The sequence below is a fragment of the Squalius cephalus genome (genome assembly GCF_949319135.1).
Source record: "Squalius cephalus genome assembly, chromosome: 9".
Classification (NCBI taxonomy): domain Eukaryota; kingdom Metazoa; phylum Chordata; class Actinopteri; order Cypriniformes; family Leuciscidae; genus Squalius; species Squalius cephalus.
This window is the reverse complement of record NC_137130.1, coordinates 14,786,837-14,801,293: the sequence shown is the minus strand read 5'-3', so window position 1 is coordinate 14,801,293 and position 14,457 is coordinate 14,786,837. Positions and strand designations below refer to the sequence as shown.

The following is a 14,457-nucleotide window of genomic DNA, read 5'->3' as shown; positions in this document are numbered from 1 at the left end:
TCTATTCATGTTATAATATTAAAGCAACACTAAGGAACAATTTTTTACCTTAAAATAATGTTTCCAAAATCGTATCAGTGGTTCATCAAGTCGTAACAGGGTGAAAGGCACTTCTGGATTCACTTTGCAGCCCTATATCTGCTATAACCACACTATGCAAGTTTGCCAAACCGGGTTGCATTTCTGTAGTTCGAATGAGACATAAGAAAACTACCAATTTGACTTGCTTTACGCCAAACGTTACAATAGTCATTATTTAGTTTTTCTTCGTTTCTAATACATCATACTCTCATGAAATCATGCAACATACTCTACCTTGTCTGTGAACATTGTTCATTCCAAAGCCGGTGCTAGATAAACAGCGAGCGTGCGTGCGACAGTAGGCTGTGGGCTGCGAAATTATGACAGCGGTAATGGACAATTCCGCTTCCAACCTGTAGGGCGACTGAAGAGGAAAAGTTCCTTAGTGTTGCTTTAAGCAATTAAGTGATTTACGCTAACCTTCTGTTGATTTAATTTATAGTAAAAAGTATTATGCCAGTGTTGTTCAATGTAATTTAATTCCAAACAGGGATTTTTGTTTTTTTAACACACTCTTGTGATACGCAAAACATACTGTAGCACAATGGGCCCTATTTTAACAATCTAAGCGCATGGTTTAAAGCGCACGGCGCAAGTTCACTTTGGGCGTGTCCGAATCCACTTTTGCTAGTTTAACAATGGGAAAAATGGTCAGTGCGCCCAGTGCAATCTAAAAGGATTGTCACTATTCTCTTAATGAGTAATGGGTGTGTTTTGTGATTTACGTTCGTTAAACCAATCAGAGTCTCATCTCCCATTCCCTTCAAATGCCAGTTGCGCTTGCGCCATGGCAGATTCGCTATTTACATGACGGAATTTGATAATGGAAAGACCGAAGCCGCCTCCAGAGTGCAAACGGAACTGCTCGTGCGCAAGGTAAAAGTGCGCAAGCAGACCATCTACAGGACAAGCCGGATTCCACCATATCTTTATGTACACAATAATAATAATAATATTTTACATTATAATCCTTTTATTTTAAACATTTGGTATGTTTGTGTGCTGTTGTGCATCCCTGTGTGTTTAATAAGCAGAGTGTACGCGCGTTGTGGACCCGCCTGGCGCACATTACTAACGCACTCTTTAAATAACAATAAATAAATACTGCACCATTGATTTTAGACCAGGTTTCAGTTGGTCAATGGCGCACTCTATTTCTGTTGCCTCAAAATAACAATGTGCCAACAATGCACCAGAACACACCTCGTTTTCAGACCAGCACGCCCATGGGTGCATAAATGGGCGCAAATGCATTTGCTATTTAAACAACTATTCAACTATAACAACTAGCAGGACGTGAAAATGATAACTGCGTCGGACTGAAACTAGCAAAAAACACTTGCATTGCGCTTGGCGCTGCATTGCGCCGGGTGTAAGATAGGGCCCAATGTCTTTAAAATATCTCAGATTGATACAATCTGTACTTCAATAGTTTGTGCATATTTAGTATTTGCAATCACAATAGAATGTAGACTGTTATACAAGCTATATATCTCTAGTCTTCAGTGATACTGTGCTGGATTTCTCCACATGCATCTCTAGACGCATCAGAGGAGGTTCATTGTTTACACTGCAGGTCTTGATGCCCAATTCTGATTTGTTACCTTTATCCGATTTTTTTTTTATTTTTTTTTTTATTTTTTTTGACCGTCCGTTTACACGTTCTTTCAATTGTGACCCATATCCGATTCATGTGTTAAAACTTACCATAGGCAACTATCTGAAACATCGCGCATGCTTAAAGGGTTAACTTCTCTTGCACAGATGGACGAACGCGAAATATGCTTGATGCTAGCTCTGCAATATATGCGAAGTTCGACAAACATCACCATGATTTTGAGGCGGAGGAGGACGAAAAGTGCCATCATTGCAGCCTGCGCATATGCTTCAGTTATTGTGTGTGAGAGAGATCTCAGGACTGGTGGGAGCATATTGTATTTAAAAATTGTCTTTAACGAGGAGCAGTGGGTCCTAAATTTTAGGATGAGCAAGCCAACCTTTGATATGTTGTGTCAACGTTTGTCCACATTACTCTCCTACGACGACACAACGTTTCGTCGGGCCATCCGTCCCAGATGCGCGTTGCGGTTTCTCTCGTCATTAAACCGCGGAGACGTTGCCTCAGAAAATCCGATCTGACTGTTTACATGAGTCACATTGGCACATATCTGATTTATATCTGATTTATTTCCACATATGAATGAGGCCTGAAACCGATCTCAAAATATCCAAATGCATGCGTTTTTCTCCTGTTTACACGGATATAGAACATCCGATCTGTGTCAAAAAATTGCAAATGAGCAAAAAATTGGAATTGGGTCACATTTCACTGACAGTGTAAACGAGGCCCAAACACATACCATCATCAGCTGGTGTTTGTTTTTTCAGTCAAAGTTTCTAATATTTGATTTTCTATTTTTTTTTCTCACAAAAAAAATAAAATAAATAAATAAACAATATATATATATATATATATATATATATATATATATATATATATATATATATATATATATATATATTAATAATTGTATAATAATAAAAAAAATAGTACAGGTTTAATATTGGCTTATCTGTATCAGCCATAATTTTAATCTGTGTGCATCCCTATCAGTAAACCTAAGCCATGGACTCCGATCAATGCATGCAGAACGCGAAAAGCCTGTTTGTTAGCTATGGAAATCTGTCTGCAAACAGTCATTTTATCTGTGAATGCCAGTCATATAAATGGAACCTTATCACAGACTATGATGATGCTTTTCCAAAATAATCATCATTGCAAATAATAGAAGTTTACCCAACAATGACAACTTCCGATTCTAAAAACCCCCGAAAAATGTGAAATGGGTCCATTTTAATGTCGTTTATTACATTTTGGAGGGGTTGTGTAACTGCGACAATTAAGATGATCTAACTGGCAGATACACAAACAGATACAAGGCTACTTACTGGCTAGTCTGTCATGAAACTTCAGGACCTAAGAAATTAAATCTAAACAACTTGTAAAGATGGAATTCACTGGTGGTGTTTTCACCAATTTATTGGCATAAAATTAGAATTAACATGAAAGCTGTGTCCAAGAGATGCCTATTCACCTCTGTGCTGGCACAGATGCCCATGTTTCTCTGCTTTGACACTAACATCAGTGTGGGGGTGGGATACACAAGGTTTTATGCCTCACCCCACAGAGCAGTAAAATCTTTTTGGACCCACATCACACACTCACTGGTTTTATGGTGTTTGGTGTTGAAACATTTCATTCTGAGAGTGTTTCATCCCCTTGTCTTGTTTTTATACAACTGTGCACCAGTGATCCCAGCATGCACTTTCTTGGCGGAATTGTGTAATGGTGTAAAAGTGTCACGTTGTGAGAAATTATCGAAATTTGGCTGGGGGACATAGGAATTTTGACATTATGTCCTTAGCGTTATATTGCTCTTGGTGCACTCGGTGTTGTACTAGGCAACATGGTGATAAACCTACGGCTTAATATCAGCGAATGCAGCCTTGTGAATTAAATCCTTCAGGGAAATCTTATGGTTTCTAATTAAGTGGATTAGAATTAATCAAACAAGAGCGCTGTGTTGGATACACGTTGGAGGAAATACAGAACATGTACACATAGTATTACATGTCTTACATCTCATTACAAAACTCATTAAAACATGTTTAATTACAAGCGCTCTTGACCAAATGCGCTTTGTGCAAGCCTTATGAAGTCATTTAGCTCAATTAAAAGTCGCTTTTTCTGATAAAAGTTAAAGATCTACATGCGTTTGCTTGCTTGATATACATTACAAAGAGGAGGAAGCTCAAGGCAGTCAGAATTTGAAGAGATTTTAACATTGTCACTGTCTTTCCAAATGTTACAAATAGTCTTTTGTGTTTTTGGTTTTCAAATAAGACATTTTTCAGTAGGTAAAAAGTTGCATGTTTATAACCAGAGTACTAAATATTTCTACAGTGACAACGGCTTGTGATTCTTCAAGGTATGGATGCTGTAGACTCTTCCCTTTGATTTCTGTTTGATAGAGAATGAATATCTGTGATTTCCCAAAGGTTTCAGCTGTCAAACGTCCAGTTTGCATTTACAAAGTGAAGAGAAAGGAACCAGAAAGGCTGCCACATCCTGTGCTGCTCATGTTTTATTGGCTCGTCAATATTCTGAGCTGCACCTGTCTGGGGTGCAGCGGGGCTCAGGGTACCTGGCCAATAGGACATCCATCACCTGCCATCTGAACAAAAGTTCATTACAAAGTCACGGTGGAGTGGTATCTGGTGGATTTAGCTGTATTCTGCTATTCTGTTTGTTGTTCCCGTTGTCATAACAAGCCAAGGTTGATCTCGGCAAGGCGGCGTGTGCAGGGTTGCTTGCAAAACAGCAGGAAAATGCAAACGGGGAGGGGGTCTAATCCCCCCCGAGAAGCCCCCGCACCAAGCCCTTTGATCTACCTCATCCTACCTCTTCCAATCACTTCAGCTCCGTGACCCCTCTCTCCCTGAATCTGCCTTGATTACTGCCAATACAATTTTAACATGTTAAAAGAAAATCGCATATGTATTCGTGGAATCCTCTGCCCTTTCACTGCCCACCAGGCCTGGCCTCCTCTCTTCTCAAAGGTCCTGACATAACCCATCTCTCCATTTCCAGTGGTGTATGTAGTTTTCATTGTAAAGCAGATATGTTTTTGGCTTTTAAACTTAGATTTTTGTTTGGATTGTCTAACCTTTGTAACCTTTGTGTGGTAGACAGGAATAGTTTCATGAAAACACACTTCTTTATTTTATGGATTGGTAATGAGCACTGATCTGTTGTAGTGTATTTGGATGGATGGTCTGTAAGGCCTGACCTTTAATGTAAAACCCTTGCTTTGTTGTCATGTTGCATCAAAGCAGCCCAAGTAGAATAATTTAAAGGGTCCAGTGGTGTTATACGCTGTCGCTGATGATGACAAATATTCTCTCAACATGTCTATAAAAAAAGAAATGTTTTTTTTTTTTTTTTTTTTTGTCCTTTTAGTAAAAAGGGGTCCAAGGGGTATTCTTTAATAAATAGAAAGTTCAAAAGAACAACATTTTTTACAAATAAAAACAAAAAAACTTTTGGACAAAAAAAAAAAAGTATTACTGGTAAAAAAAAGAAAGAAAATAAAAGCTGCTCCTTTAAACTTTCTATTTATTAAAGAATCTTGAAATCTGTGTCAAATCAACATATTAGAATGATTTCTGAAGGATCATGTGACACTAAAGACTGTAATGGCTGTTGAAAATTATATTTTGTATAAGTTTAAACGGTTTACACTCTAAATGGAACTGAAGTGAATAGAAGTCATTACATTGACTTGAATTGTTAGTCGATTAGAAATAGAATTCTTTTATGTGTTTGGATCCCGAAGCAGTTGACCCCTGATGCTTCCTTTAAGATATTTGAACATGCTGGACCAAAGAGTCCAATCCTCATCTTGTTTTGACACGTGTGCCCCTAGCTTTGGACCAATCACTGCTCCACTAGACACTCAGCAGGAACAATAATCCAACAGCCTTCTGACACATGGTCTTAATCAGGGAATCATATGGGCCTGATGATGGTTTGTAGCAATAGAATTCATACTCCACTTACCCGTACCCAGAATTGCCAAGACTTCAAACGGTCCAGTCCCCAAAGGTTTTGTAAGGTTCACAGTTTTACTGTTGTTTTGAAGTCAGAGTTCCTCTTTGTCCAAGCGGGAGCTTGTGTTTACACAACTGGCTTGGCATGGAACTCATCTCCCCCTGGTTCTTCTGTCCTCATCTGTAAATAATGCTGCCGTCAGACTGAGGTCTCTTTAGCTGAAAGCTCTTGCAAGCTTGATTTTGAGACATTTATCCTCCGTTTTAACTTCTGCATTAGATCTGGCCTTTGGGACCTCTGGCAAGTTCAGTGTCACTGGCCAGCATGCAAGTAATTGGTAATAACTTTCTGGCTTTCCTTGGAATGGAGTAATGAGTGAGACACAGAGCTTGTTTGTACAGGGCGATTTTCTTCATCGATAATGTGCGATTTGAACATGTGAACATTTTGGAAAAACTCTTAAAATACACTTTTCACATTTTGACTAGTTTATGTGGTCCATTTACATGTACAATATCTAAATATTGGAATTATAATATTTTGTTTTTAGGATTTTCAAGGGTTTTGAACAAGACAGCAAATATTTAATATATAACTCACTGTGTGTTTACTTGTGTGGGGAATATATAGCTGCTCCTTCTAACCAGCACAAGCCCTGAATCAACACACAGCATAAGGCAAGGAGATTAGCCATTGACAAATGTGCAAGAGAAATCTGAATCTCATGTAAGCAACTTTAATTATGCCTAATTTGTTGGTACAGTGAGTGGGATTACAGTTCAGATTGAATTAGGCTGTCTCACAGGTAGCCACAACTACTGACACATTTAAAATTGTTTTGTTTTCAGCCATTTTTTGTAACACCTACCTAAAGCCTTAGACAAATTAAAAACATGTTCTCAATCCACCAAGAAGAAACAGAGATGCCAAAATGCATGTTTCATTTTCCTGCTACTCTGTCTGTCAGTTGCTCAAGATGTTTCTGGGAATCCCAAGAGTGCCTCCTCAAACTTGATCATTCTGTTTCTCCTCCTCCTCCTCCTCCTAGTACTGTCTTTAAGACTCATTTGCTTATTTGGATGTCACTATATGGTGTGTTGGTCTACTTCGCAACCTTTTGTGTAATAATTCTCTGCTCCGTCCATTTTAGGGCCTATAAATAATTAGTTGGGCACTTGAGACTCTTGAAGCACCATGAGCACTTTGATGGCCTTTTGGGTTGTTTGCAGTGTGAAAACATGCTGGCGCTCACTGTAAGAGTCCTGTACATCTAGGAGGCTGCAGAGCCTGAATTGACTGAACCTGTTCTTTGAGAAAGTAGTGAAGTGGAACACCTGGACCACTGTGCCCAAGAACTTATTTGATATGTCGGGGAAAGACAGTCGGTGAGTGCCAGGAGGCTGCACGGGGGTCAGGCCACCATCTTGCTCACTCGATGAAGAGAAGCAAAGCCCAGCGGCACCTGCCTTATTAGCACTGTGCCACCTTCAGTTGACGTAACCTCCGCCAACCTCTGGTGGAATATATATATCATCCGCAGGGCCATTCCTATACTGTAGGCCACGCAAACGTATTAGTACAAGTTTTTGCCGATTAACTAATTCAGAAGTCAGCTTCATTATTCCACCCTTAATTAAGATCACAATGCAAATTCCTTCATTAATAGTGACACGGACAATTTCTTCTTGGCTCCATGGGGACACGATTATATGCAGGCCCCGTTGAGCAGGTTGCGAGGTGTCACCAAGTATTCAAATGGCGTGCTTGTTTAATTGTAGTAAATGTAGCATGTCCGCATAGGTAAAAGAGTTTTGAGGGCCTGTGAAGGAGGGGGTACAGCCTGGGCTGAGGCCCCTTCGCTCCCCCAGGCAGCTGTTTGCGGGGCCCTGGCTGCTCCCTTGGGGCCTCTGCAGGACCGTGTTGTTGGACTCTTGTCTTTTATGGCGGCAGCAGTAAACATGACAGGCTGTTTGGGTACCATCTGTTTAAAATGGCTGCCGCATGGTAACAGGGAGATGAACTTGAGAGCTGGTTTGTGTCTGTCTCCGTGCTAACAGTCTTGTCTTCACATCTCTGCAGGTGGACGTTTGACGGGGGAGGCGTGGATGTGTCCAGCCAGTGGAACCTGGCGTCTGCTTGAATGCCCGTCAACACTGTACGCACCCACGAATTCACACAAATGCACATGCATGTAAACGGGGAAAAAAAGCTCTTCACAGCTCTTCGGTTTCTGACAGATTGATCGGAGTTGCCAGAACATTCTGTGGCTGTCAGTTTTGTAGTAACTAAATCATTTTCCCCAAAGATTTAAGCATTTGAAATTAAGATTTTACGCAGCGAATCATATGTCAAAAAAAACTACTGCAAGTCACATGCATTAAACATTCACATGACAATGTTTTGATGAATTACTGACCATCCATTGACCCCCTGATGTTTGTTTTCAGTCCTCTTCTGACCAGGAACTCATTACATATTTGACATCTTTTCTACTAACATTGGTCTCCTTTGGTGGTATCACCACTTCATTTTAAAGCACCAGTGATAAACTTATCTGGTGATAACATTTACAGTTTGCCAACATAAAATAGATGTAATGCTAATACATAAATACTGTAATGCTTAACAGGTCAGTAGTTCATTCAAAATTCTGGGAAAAGTCTTTATATGCTGATATTTTTCTACCAGTATCAAGAATATCCAGTTTTTCTACTCTCATTTGTTACATTATAACACACTTTTATTGTATTTGTGTCCCTAAACATACAGTTTTGAACCTGTAGCAGGGTCTGTTTTCTCCACCCATTCCATTTACATTGAATAGGTCATTGGTAGCCAACTAGGTGGAACTAATTTGGCACAGAAGTGTGGAGTGACTGGGCATTGTGTCACATGAAGCCACTGGGATATAATGAGGAATACTTGATTAGTGTTAAGCAGGAGAACATGTCTGTCTAAGCCAAGCGTGGAATGTGATCATGCTTAATGGCATGTAGTTAAAGATGATATTCAAGAATTACAATCTTTGTAATACTTTATTTTTTTATTAAATATTCACAATAAATAAAAAAAACAAAAAAAAACCTGTTTCATTAGATACATTTATATCATTAGAGAACAAACTTTGTTAGATTCATTTATCAAATGAGGTGAAATTGATGCTGTTTATGGTAGGCATTTTAAACATTTTAATATTTTCCTAAATCATTATAAACATTACCCGCAACACTTAGCATAATATAGACTGAATATTCATGCACTGACCCTGTTCAAAGTTGAGGGTGTTTATTCATGGGTCATGAATACTTAAGCTTTTTTCCTTCAGATTAATTTCCGCCTCTGTCTGTTTTGAATGGGACCATTACAGTTGTGAAGCTCTAATTAAGCACTACCTTTCAATACAGAAGGCTCTACCATCTGGTTGTTGTCTGATGCACCACAAACATAAGGGCACTGACAAAAACTGAGATGAGAATTACAACACAAAGCCAAAAAAAAAAAAAAAAAAAACACCCATAACTTTTCAAATTAAAAATGCCAGCACAAATGTTTCTCACACAATAGAATGTAAACAGTATCTTCAAATGTGCAGTGATGTACCCTTTCATGAGATATCAAGGGGATATAAGCATAATTAATCAATTCTAAACTTGTCAATCAATTCTAAAATTTTAATCAAATTAATTTCATGATATGCTGATGAACCCAACCCCCAAAAAAACATTTTTTATTTATAGTTATAGGAACATGAACCTTTGCGTTCGCTTTCAGAAATTTTGTGTTTTTTGTGAGTGAACTTAAAGTTTCTCGGGGGAACGCAAAACATTGGAGAGAGAACGCAAAAGCATTGACAAATAATTTTACCTGCATCTCATATTTTTTTTCCTTCACTCATATTTTTTTTCCACCACCATGACCCTTTAGGGGCTCCGTACATATTAACATTTGCTGGAAAAAAAACAACCCTGAAAGAAAGATAATTTACAGACATCTGACAAATTTTAGTAAAGTTAGCTAAGCATGGATGTTGGAAATCAGAACAGACTTATGGCATTTGAATTGCAATGATTGGTTATCTTTCACCTGTAGTCAAGAGGGAGGACCTCTAGACATACAGTGTGTGGTTATGTGTTACACCTTAGCTGTGAAATTTCAGCCACGTCTTGCCATTGAACGTTCAAGTATATGTCAGCCACCAGGAAATAATTACATAACTGTTTATCTATCTAATGAGACCCATGTGATGTCATGTTGTATGCAAAGCTGCATCTTATGGCTGTTGACTTCTTTAAATCAATACAGATGTGATGACGTTTGTAAATCAGTGAACATGTGAAAGGACTTCAGCTAGATTTAGCTGCATGAGGCCTAGATCAAATATTGAGTGAATTGAGGAGGGGCATTGACACATCAAAGACCTGCCTTTCGTCAGAGAGAGATTAAAGAAATCCTTGAAGAACTGGGTGAAGGAGACAAAATAGTCCTCCTGTAACCACACTACTTCTGCCAGTCAATACCTGACCCACTGTACACCTAGAATATCCTTGAACGAAGAGGACAAAATAAGCTGCAACTGCCTCTTGGCCAGCATCTTCTCAAGGACTTAACCTTTGACTATGAGAATAGAAGTCATGTCAGACAGAATTGTGCAAATTTAGAATTGAAGAATTGGTTCCCTTTCAATTCAGGAGTATGAATCTAAATGGAATTGTCCACACTCTACAGGAAGTTGAAATGAAATTAAAGGAAGAGGAATTTACTGAATTGCAAATGCACCCTTTTTACATTTTATTGGGGTTCTCAAAAGCGGAAGTCATTATAGTTAGATAAACTTATAAAGCCGTGATCAGGAGACTACAGCAAATATTATTTTTGCATTCCCATTTGCTCAAATAGCACAAGTAAAAAACACGACAGTGTTTCCACGACTTTAAAAAGGAAAAAAATAGAGAGAAATTGATTGTGTTGGTCAGAAGAAAGATGTACAATTTACTATCACTCCCTCAGCATTTATTTTTTTAATTCGATGCCAAGGTAATATAGTACGAAGTATAGTGTTATAAATGTATGTACATTTATGCACATTTGTTAGGTTTAGGGGAAGACAACGCCTTCCCCCCAGACAGCCACAATGGGCTGTCCATTTTTGATTAGGGAAGATGCAGGAGTGCACTGGCCGGCGCATGTTTTTGATGGGAATGATCCACTCCTTTCGCTGTTTTTCGCTCAATGCTCCCTTCCTTTCAACACACCATTCCCTTGGTTCTCGTTTTTGAAAAAAACTTTTTCCATTGCATCAATTCTATTTCTCTTATCCTATTCTGACTTTTCTCTGGGTATCCTCTATGGCTCAATCTCCTGTACAGAATAAGTTTTAGGCGGGGTGCAGGTGCAGGGATAGCCCAATTCCTCTGGAATTAAGCCCTTCTCCTGTCATGGGTAGGTCAAGGTATCTATCTATCTATCGTTCTATCAATCATTTTATATATCGTTCTATGTATCGTTCTGTATGTCATTTGATGTATTTATCTGTCTGTTTTTTATATTTAGTTTATCTGTCTGTCTGTCTATCATCTATATATTACCATATTATGATTATTATGAAGGCAGAATGTGTCCTTGTCCGTAAACAAGTCCCGCAGGATTAGGCTAATAAAGTCTTTGGGCCTTTAAGGAAACTCACAAGCCAGAAAAAAAAGAGGGAGAACCCAGCAGATTAAAACCATCCCAGTCTGTTCTCTCTCCCTGCCTGTTCTTCAAAGACCCGACTCCCAGATTGCGTCTTAGATAATGCAGCGATCGGACACGAGGAGATTTATTTTGGAGAGAGAATAGATAACATGCCATGAACAGAACGGTCACTTGAGTGCACAATTCTAAATAAACATTGGGTATTCTTTTTCAGTTTTTGGATGTGGTCATGTCTCTTCGCTCCAGCTGCTTTGGTCCACATCTGATTCGGGGCTCGCTGAGACACGGAAAACACAGATGAGTTAAAAAGGCGTAGAAATGTGCGTGTGATCTGTGCACGGTAGTGAGACGGTGCTGTGGCAACAGAGGGAAGGGTGACTGAACAAGCGCAAACCTCATCCCCGTTCTCTTTTCCCCGCCGTGACTGGCTCATAAATATGCATTCAGGTAAGCTGCCACATCCCTTTGCTGGCCGAACCCTTTTGCTCTTTTCACTTCAGAGTCCTTCAGAAGTGGTGGCGGTGGCAGTAGTTACCCGATGCACTACTGGTGCTCTGCGGTGCGGCCCACGTCCCAGGGCCTGCCCCGGCCCCTCCTCGGCAGAGCCGTGGCCCTCTGAAGAGATTAAAAGATTTATGTCACAGCAATAAAATCTTGAGAGAGTCTGCGCTTGACTTACTGGGCTCTGGCCCAAAGGCATTGTTTTGAAAAGAATTAACCTATAATGCATCTCAAACTTTTGAGGCTTCTCTTGAGAGAGAGCTCTGTCTGTCTTCCTTTGGCTTAGAAAGACAAATCAACGACAGCTTTATTTTCTGATGGTGTCAATAGAAATGGCGTGTGGTTGTGGGACTGTCTGTATGTCCGTCTGTCCGTTGTAATTTTTTTTTTTTTTTACATTCAAATTTGAATTGGCATCCTGTATGCTACCTCCATTCAAATTCAATTTAAATTGTAGTATATATGCTTTAAGACAAACCATGTGCAAATTCATTAGTCAACACCATTGCTGAGTATTTTCTCCTTAAAACTGCAGTGAGAAAAGACAGTCTCAAAAACACGGTTTGAAACTGCCAGTGTTCTCTACATCACAAATTACTCTTAACCAATCACGTCAACGTGTGGGCGGGCTTTAGCATATCACTATGATGCCAAGCAGGGGGTTTCAAGAGAAGCCAGGTTATCCCGGTATATTTTTCTGTTGATATGAAAAATTGGGTACATTTAGCAATATAGTGGGTAAATGATGCTTACATGAATGCATTACCATTCTGATACATCGACTTGAATATGAGCCTGTATAATTCACTCTTCCACTTCTTATTCTGAATCAGTATCTGGTTCAAACATATATGGCTAAATTTAACCAATATTTCCACTTGCCATTGTGCAGTGTTTACTATAGTAAAGTTGACCGAGTGGATCTCTGAGCTGGTGTGAATGAGTGGAGGCGGGGCTAATTTGCATATTCATGGATCTATGTTTACTAAATGCAGCAAGGGTGTGGAGTTACATTCAAGCTATTTTAAGGCATGAATAATTTTTTTCACAGGAAAAAACTTTTAAACGTAATTTTGGTGATCAAAGATGAGTTTTAAGGGATAACATTATTGACTACAGGGGGACTTTAAATGTATTAAGTATTTAAATCTTATCTTATAATTTATGTAGATTCCAAAACAGGAAAAAAAGAAAAGAAAAAAAAATATTTTAAATTGCACTCTCCTTCAAATTTGTTAATGCTTTTGAACCCTGCAGGTTTTTTTTTTTTTTCTTTTACAACATACCCTGATGTTGTGGGATTCCTTTCTATAATTTCTGCTTTATTCTTATGTGCATAATAACGGTAGAGATGGTAATTGATCCATCAACACTGTAACATCACATTTTATTTTTCACCGCCACATCATGCCTTCCAGATTGCAGCCCAATCACAAACAGCTTGTTGAGAAAGTCACACAGCCGAGCAGATGATGGGGTGGTGTCAGATACACATGTCTGTAGCAGGGGCTGATGGGAATCTCACTGTGTTTGGGGAAGAAGGGGTCAGCGGGAAGACGTTGATTGGGCAGTGAGCCAAAGCTCTCCTGCACAAGGCATTGCATTGATCCATACCCATGCAGCTTTAGAGCACTTTCTGCAACCTTCATAATCACTGCAGGAATAAGCAACTGCACACTCAGAAGCCATCTCTTTCAGTTCACATCCCTCTCTGTCTCCTGCTCGAAAATTTCAATGTTAGGACATGGAGAGGAAGAGGGAATTTAGAGGTCGGGTCCGTGGATCTGTGGGTTTTCCATGTCTTTTCTTTTTTTCTCATTGCTGTATATTTATGATCTACCCAGAATAGTTTACTCAAAAATAAAAAATTATTTCATAATTTACTCACCCTCATGTCGGTCCAAATTTGTATGGCTTTTTCTTGTGTGGAATGCAAGAGAAGATATTTTGAAGAATATTTTGTAAGAATATTGAAAGCCAAAACAACATCAAACCGTATATATATATATATATATACATATACAGTATATCTACACAAACCCATAAAAAAAAAAAAAAATTAAATTAAATTAAAGGGATAGTTCACCCAAAAATGAAAGTTCTGTCATGTCATTCCTAGGTGTATGTATGCATGTATATATGTATATATGTATGTATGGATGGATGTATGTATGGATGCATGTATGTACAGTGGGGAGAACAAGAATTTGATACACTGCCGATTTTGCAGGTTTTCCTACTTACAAAGCATGTAGAGGTCTGTAATTTTTATCAGGTACACTTCAACTGTGAGAGACAGAATCTAAAACAAAAATCCAGAAAATCTCATTGTATGATTTTTAAATAATTAATTAGCATTTTATGCAGAGCTGTGTAAGGACATCAGGGATAAAATTGTAGACCTGCACAAGGCTGGGATGGGCTACAGGACAATAGGCAAGCAGCTTGGTGAGAAGGCAACAACTGTTGGCGCAATTATTCGAAAATGGAAGAAGTTCAAGATGACGATCAATCTCCCTTGGTCTGGGGCACCATGCAAGATCTCACCTCGTGGGGCATCAATGATCATGAGG

The 14,457-nt window shown here is 39.0% G+C and overlaps 1 long non-coding RNA gene across 3 annotated transcripts in view; it reads left to right on the top strand.

The window, feature by feature from the left end:
• Positions 1-8,652, top strand: part of LOC307164324 — a 61,423-nt gene extending 52,771 nt beyond the window's left edge. For all 3 annotated transcript variants that reach the window (XR_013822256.1, XR_013822257.1, XR_013822258.1), the window contains one exon: positions 7,772-8,652. This is a non-coding gene — a long non-coding RNA (uncharacterized lncRNA). The remainder of the gene's footprint in view (positions 1-7,771) is intronic.
• The last annotated feature ends 5,805 nt before the right edge of the window (positions 8,653-14,457 follow it).